General features: G+C 45.4%; 1 long non-coding RNA gene across 1 annotated transcript; it reads left to right on the top strand.

The window, feature by feature from the left end:
* Window positions 1-1,922: 1,922 nt before the first annotated feature.
* Window positions 1,923-3,844, top strand: LOC136527461 (uncharacterized). The gene is made up of 3 exons (XR_010776793.1): window positions 1,923-2,044; window positions 3,026-3,076; window positions 3,671-3,844. It is a non-coding gene; the product is annotated as an uncharacterized lncRNA (long non-coding RNA).
* Window positions 3,845-7,177: the final 3,333 nt, after the last annotated feature.

The raw sequence follows: 7,177 nt of genomic DNA, 5'->3' as shown, positions 1-7,177 counted from the left end.
AGGAATCACAACCCTACCAAGACATCCCATAGGCCACGAAGGGAGATCAAAACCCTAAGAATCCTTCTATCTGAAAAAGCCTTTGAAGGAGTATCCTACTCCTCCGTAGGTTCAGGGGGCTACTAGTCAGGTTATCAGGATTAGGATACCTAGAAGAAGGAAGCTGATGGCCGCGAACACTAACTCCCTCAAATGGTCAAGAGTGTATCTTGGTCTCGCCCAGGCCTCGAGGGTATGGGCTCTATCTTCGTCCGACCTCGAGGGTGTGGGATCCGCTTTGCCCTAACCCCGAGGGCACTGAGCTATGTCGCGCCCGACCCCGAGGATGCAGGCTCCATCTTGCTTGACCCCGAGAGGCACAGGCTACGATGCACCCCAACTCCAAGGATGCAGGTTTCCGTTCCGTTAGGTCCCTCGGGTAGAGACTTCGCTTCGCAAGACATCTTGAAGGGGGACTCTGCCTCGCCCAGCAGGGGTCGATACCGACTCCAACCACTATGGGTCTTAAAGTACGGACCCTAGGTCAAACTCCTAACACCAAAAAGGGAGTAGGCAGTGTCCTGACATGACCTACAGCCACGATGGGCCATAGCTAAGGACACACATCACCAACAGCATCGGGCGTGCCGGCGTGGTGCTACCTAATCCCTGTACGGCCTCCGGCAGGGGTGTCCGTTAACCATGTCGTCCGGCACACAGGATGGAGCGCCATGACCAACTGACGACATCAGCACACAGCACTAGTGATGAATAGAGTAATGACATGGAGCCGTCCCCATCATGATCTATAGGGTCAACGGGACCTACATGAAGTTAACAAAGGGCGCCATGACACCTGAAAGCCTTCTTCCCCCTCGCTTATCTCTCTTTCTCTCTCTCGTGTAACCTGTATCTTCCCCTTCATCTATAAAAGGGGAAGCAGGATGCCCCTAGAAGGAGGGGGGCTTCCAAGAGACGATAGGAGATAACACCTAAAGATCTCAGCATCAACCCCATTCGATTTTTCCACCAGAGACTTAGGATCCATTCCCACTCTTTCCTGTTTGTAACCCCTACTGTAAACTAGTGCTGGTAACACGACAGCAGTGAACTAGATGTTGGGACATTTTGCCTGAACCAGTATTAACCCTTGTGTCCTCCGAGCATAACCATCCGGGTCAGATGCGCAAATCACAAAATTTACTAGCCAGTGATCCGAAACACCGACACTCGTGTTGGCACATTGGCACATTAGTTGAAGTTGCCAAAGTCTATGTCAGGAGTACATCGATGTTTTCATATCTCTATGTTGAGAAAATACTTGAAAGGTCTTGAGTAGCTGATTGAAGCGGAGCCAGTGATCATAAATCAAGACATGGTGATGAACTATCATCTGGTGCAAATGTTGGAGTTTTCTGAGCTTTTGATGCGCAATTGAACTATCAAATATGTCAATGTTTTATGGACAAATCAGATGAAACGAAAAAACCACATGGGAGGTTGGAGGATTGTATATGCAAGAGGTATCTAGAGCTTTTCGAGTTATTAGTTCCAGTTTGGATGAATTTGGGGACGAACTCCCTAAAGGAGGGGAGAATGTAATACCCAAGAACGCTTTGCATAAATTCATTTTTCTATACTGGATCATGTTTTTTTAGCAAAGGTTGACCAGCTTTAAAGGGAGGCTAAAACTTTGACTTTTTGATCCATTGCACAGATGGATGAGCTGGAGACCACCAATGTGTAGAGATCGTCAAATGCTTTCGGGTTGACTACCAATACGCTTTAATCAGACATCAGATGATAGAGTTATGTTAATCTCAAGATTTATAAGAATAAAAAAATAGCATGCTACAGTAACATGCATGTGACCGTGGCTAAACCTCGCCTATTTCCTTTTCTTCCTGGTCGACGTCTCCCCTGCCTGAGCTGTTGTTCTTCTGGTCATGGCATAGGACAAAGAAAGAGGAGAAAATAATGGAGAAGAGTGAAGAAGAGAGGATTAGGGCTTGCTGCTGCCGCCTGCCGCCGTCGTCGCTCATCGCGCCTTTCTTACCTAAACCTGGTTTGACTGTCAGTCTCCTCTCTTAGTTTTGCCCTTGATTTCTTGTTCCCTCGCTGTCCAGTGATGGTTACCATACGTGCAACTTAGATCGGGATGAAGAACCGGTTCCTAGCGGCAGTAGATCGTTGTGAGGGGGAGAAGAGAACGGAAGGAAGGAGCAGATCGTGGGGGTTGGTCATCGTGCTCAGTGTGGTTGCCCAAGGTGAGATGCCAAATTCTAATCCACTTATTTGGATCAACTTTTGTGGATCTGAATCATATAATTAGAAGGGGTTTAATTGGAGTAAGTCCCGAAATTAATCTCGTCCTTATCTGAAATCCCATCAAACTGTGCAGTTCCTGTTCATCCTCATTTTAGGTTATCATAATGGCATGAACAAATTTTGCAACTGTGAACAAAGTTTTAGACGACTTAAATACCTTTCTTTTGACACCAAGATCACCCTCATAGACTCTGTAGTTATGGAGATATGATAGTTTTAATAAGGCTGTTTTGCAGTTATGAGAATCCGGACAGTTTTAGATCCATTCAGTTTTTGGCTATCATAATGGACGAATTTTTTATTTTTGTCTAAATATAAGTTGTAAGGTTTTTCTTAATCTTTCCATGCTGTTATAGAACACAATTTTAGAATGAGTGTATCTCCAGTTATGAATTTTATAATCTCGCTGTCCTGGACTGATTGTCAGAAAAGTTCAGTCATGTTAAGAGGATGTTTAGGCTATATTGGATATCTCTTATGCCGAATATTATAATACCAAAGTTGTATATAATGAAGTTTTGTACCATCTGGTAGAGTTTGAGAATGTTTGAAAGTTTGGTTTAATGTATATGAAAAAGAGAAGAGACAGTGCTTCTGTCACGATCGGTAGCGAAACGGTAGATGCTTGAACGCCAGGGTTTGGGGACGTTCTATGTGTTATTTGTTGTTTATACATGTTGGTATGATGATGTTAGTACTGAGGTTGACTTGTGATCAGGTGGTTTGCCTTCGGAGTGTGCCTAGCTCTTTCGCTTGATCTTCGGTGAAGGCAAGTAAACGTGGAGCCGTGGTCCACATGCTTTAGCTTTGTTGTTTGAATTACCTTCACTAAATTTTTAATATCTCACACTAGCCATATAATCTAAAATCTAAAGTTATTTGCTTTACTTTGAAGTATATGACATTATATCTTGTGATATTACTGTTGAATTATGAAGCATATGAAGTGGATACATGACAACTTTTGCATTTGCACTCTTCCCATTGATATGCATTTGAAAAAACCGTAGCCAAATTGGTGCGGTAAGTACCGGTACAGCAACGCACGTTGATGAGCAATGTGGTTGTAGCAATGCACGTTGATGAGCATTGTGGTTGTAGCCCTCACTCCCTCTCCTTGGGATGTGTGGGTAGAAGTGAAGTCATGCATTGCATTGCATTGCATCATTCGCATTTGAATTGCATTGCAACATTTGCATTTGCACTTTGAATTATATTTATATTTCTATGAAGCAATTGATGTATCTTTTATTATGCTATTTAAATTTGATGCTTAAACAAACTGTGATTTAAATATCTTAGTTAAGGCAGTTTGCTTGCTGAGGTTTTTAATAAACCTCATACACTTGTTCCCCCATCTCAGGTACATGAGCTCAAGGATGCTTGGCGGGATGGGAGTAGCATGCACACATGTTGTATACCTCAAACAATCACATATTTTTGTAACATGCTAGTTGGTTGTAGAGTCGTTTGTATGTTGTAATAAATGTCTAAGGTTTATTGGTTAGGTTTGAGGATGCCTCTTCTTATGTTATCGTAGGAGACTTAATTTAATGCTTAATCTAGATGACGTGTTTTTGCTTCTGCGTACTCTGTTGTTGTAGTGTAGTGTGGTAATTCTCCATAGGATTGTTGTGTTTTCTTCTGGGGCGTTACATCGGGACTCCAAACCTATATATGATGTTGAGGAAGACTTCCACCGCGTCTTCGGATCTCACCCTTGTTATGGTCAACTTATCGAACGTCACCAGGAGGTGGGTGTACGCCCAGGTGCTTTCCTAAAGGGTCAGAGCAGGTCAAGCCCCTAGGTCACGAAGGGCCACATTAGCGGGATGGTCTACAACTCTTGCATGGGCAAGTGTGTACTGCCGCGCATAGAACTGACATCCCTCACAGCTGTGCATGATGTGTTTCGCGTCTACAACTGCTATGAGCCAATAGAAACCTTGCCAAAAGACCTTTCTGACCAACATTTTGGGTGTCGCGTGATGGCTGCAGATCCCTGCGTGGGCTTCACATAAGAGAAGTTGCCCCTCTTCTTGCGAGATGCATCTCTGGAGAATCCCCGAAGTGTTGCGCTTATAAAGGATGTTTCCTATGACCATGTAGGATTTACTGTGCCTTGCTAGGTGCCGTGCTTCCATTAGGTCGCTAGGCAAATTACCCCATGCTAGGTATTCTATGAAGGGCACAGTCCAGTCTGATCTGGTTCTTGTCACTGCTTGTTCGATCACCATTAGGCCAGGAGGGCTTGCGGCCCTTGAGTTGTGGTGCTCAACCGGTGGGGTGGGTTCCGCCTTGTTGGCCGCGCCCGTCGTTTGGTCTTGCGGCTGGAGAGTTTTCACTGACGGTTCATGCGGCATCATTAATGAACACCCTCAGGGGGGGGTAGGTTCCCGGCTTGATGCGATTTTGGCCAAGGAGTCAGTGGCTAAGTTATCCCATCTGAGGATGTGGAGTTCTAGCCCAACGAATCTTTCTTTGAGTTTCCAACTTCATCACAGTAAGCCGCCATCTTGCCGTTGTGACATGAGGCTTCTTTCATGACCTAGCTGATGACCAGGTCCAAGTCTCCTCTGATCAAGAGGCGGTGAGCACCGAGCTTGGAGGCGATTTTGAGGCCATGGATGAGGGCTTCATATTATGCGACATTATTGCTGGCCCTGACGTACTCCATTTGATCTCCTGTTGGGGAATTAGGATGACCCTGGCCCCTGTGCCCACAGCCATGAGTGACCTATCGAAATACAATGTCTAGTATTCCTGGCAGGTCAGGGATGGGGGCGTTTGTACTTCAGTCCATTCGGCGATGAAGTCTGTGAGGACTTGTGATTTGATCGTCATTCTTGGGACGTACAGTGATGTGGCAGTCCATGAGCTCGGTTGCCCAGTTGGCCACATGGTCGGATCGATCCATGGCAGCAGGGTAGGGCACTTTTGGACTTGCTTTGTTCAGGTTTGTGTAGTCCACGCACATCCTCCAAGTTCCATTCTTTTTGTGGACTAGGACTTGATTAGCACTCCACTCGAGGTGAAAGACTTCCTTGATGAAACTCGCTGCTAGAAGTCTGGCAATCTCTTCCCCGATGGCCTTCTGCCTTTCGTCGTTGAAGTGGCAGAGGCGTTGTTTGATCGGTTTGGCTCTAGGTAGGATATTGAGGCCTTGCTTGGTGACTTGCCTCGGGATTCTTAGCATGTCAGAGGGCTTCTATTGGGGTTGTGATCCCTGGGTGTCTTAAGGCATCGATTAGTTAGCAGGCCAAGCGGCCCACAACACACCAACTAGCAAAAGCCCAAATGACCTAGGCCAACCATGCCCATCTATTAGGCTAAAGACCAGTGATGAGGGAGGCCCACAGAGGCTAGACAAGTCCATCGACTTGGAGTTCAAGGCATGATGAGAATATTCAACATCATCATATCTAGAGGATAGAATAGAATCAATCGGCTATACATTCCATGTAACAAACTAGGAAACCAATCTGTTAGCCGATCGAATCTATCATAACCCTAATCCCTTAGCCTTTATAAGGGGGAGTAGGGGCCCCTTGATTGTGATCCATTCATTCCTATCTACTTCTTTCTAGCACATAGCTAGGAGGATCAACAACCCCTATAATTGAGCACTACTAATATAGAGATCCACCATTAAACTAGACGTACGACACCTCATGGGCCTAAACCAGTAGAAACCTTATGTCTTATGTGCTACCATATGATTCATCTTACATGATTAGCTACCAGGTATTGCCAGAGCTAATTATTCTAACAGCTAGAGCACTAGGTAGGGGCCTTTCACATACAGATCTATTTTGTTTCGGATGGTTTTTGTCACTAGGGTCGACCATGGCACTAACCAAATGGAACTGGACAGAAGCACCACTGGCGGCATCACCTTCAATTGGTTCGGGAACCTACATAACCAAGGTCCTAGGCCAAATGTACAAGCAAGCAGAGTAGACTGACAGTTTGACCACTTGTACCTCGACGAGCTCGGAAGCGTAATAGAGGCAGGGCCACTTCAGTTAGGCCCATCACGTATATTGCTACTGCCAAGTAAGTCTTCTCCAAGTTTGTTAGGAGTACTACTTGACATTGCCTTCAAAATCTAGCAAGATCCACATTGGACTAGCGCCATGGAACCGCTACCACTACATGCCTAGGTACTATTGAATATATGGGCTAGGGGTACCCACACTGCTGATATATTCAATCACATCTGGCTATCGGGGCCAGAAGCTATGAAGGGAGAGGCCCATGAGGACCGAGGGGGTCAATCAACATGAAGATCAAGGCATGCCAAGAACATATGAGATATGTGTATCTAGGACAATAGCATAGGATCAATCTGTTGCGCATTCTATGTAACAAACTAGGAAACCCATATGTTAGCCGATCGCCCTCATTACAACCCTACCCCCTCTGCCTATATAAAGGAGGGTAGGGACCTTCCGATTAGGATCTAACCTATCTCATTCCATCCCATCTACTATGTAGCTAGGAGCAACAGCCCATGTAACTGAGCATACAAATACAAGAAGACCACCAGCACCAACTGGACTAGGGTTTTGCACGCTACCACTGCCTGAACCAGTATAAATCCTTATATCTCGTGTATTACCATCTGATTCCTCTTACACAATCATGTTGCTAGGCATTACCAGAGCTAAATTGTCAGATAGGTATGTTGATGTGGTTCATGCCTAGGGGCTCTATCAGGTCATGACGATCACCCCTAACAGGGCCGAGTCTACCCAGATAACAAAGAAAGATCACAAGTGCAAAGGCCAAAACATCGGCCAACATAAAAAATAGGACCTCGGGCTAAGTTTAGCCAGATCATGAACACTCTATGTCAAAACCATGGTTT

This window comes from Miscanthus floridulus, chromosome 19 (genome assembly GCF_019320115.1).
Source record: "Miscanthus floridulus cultivar M001 chromosome 19, ASM1932011v1, whole genome shotgun sequence".
NCBI lineage: Eukaryota > Viridiplantae > Streptophyta > Magnoliopsida > Poales > Poaceae > Miscanthus > Miscanthus floridulus.
Note: the sequence above shows the minus strand (reverse complement) of the source record. Positions and strands in the feature narration are given on the sequence as shown.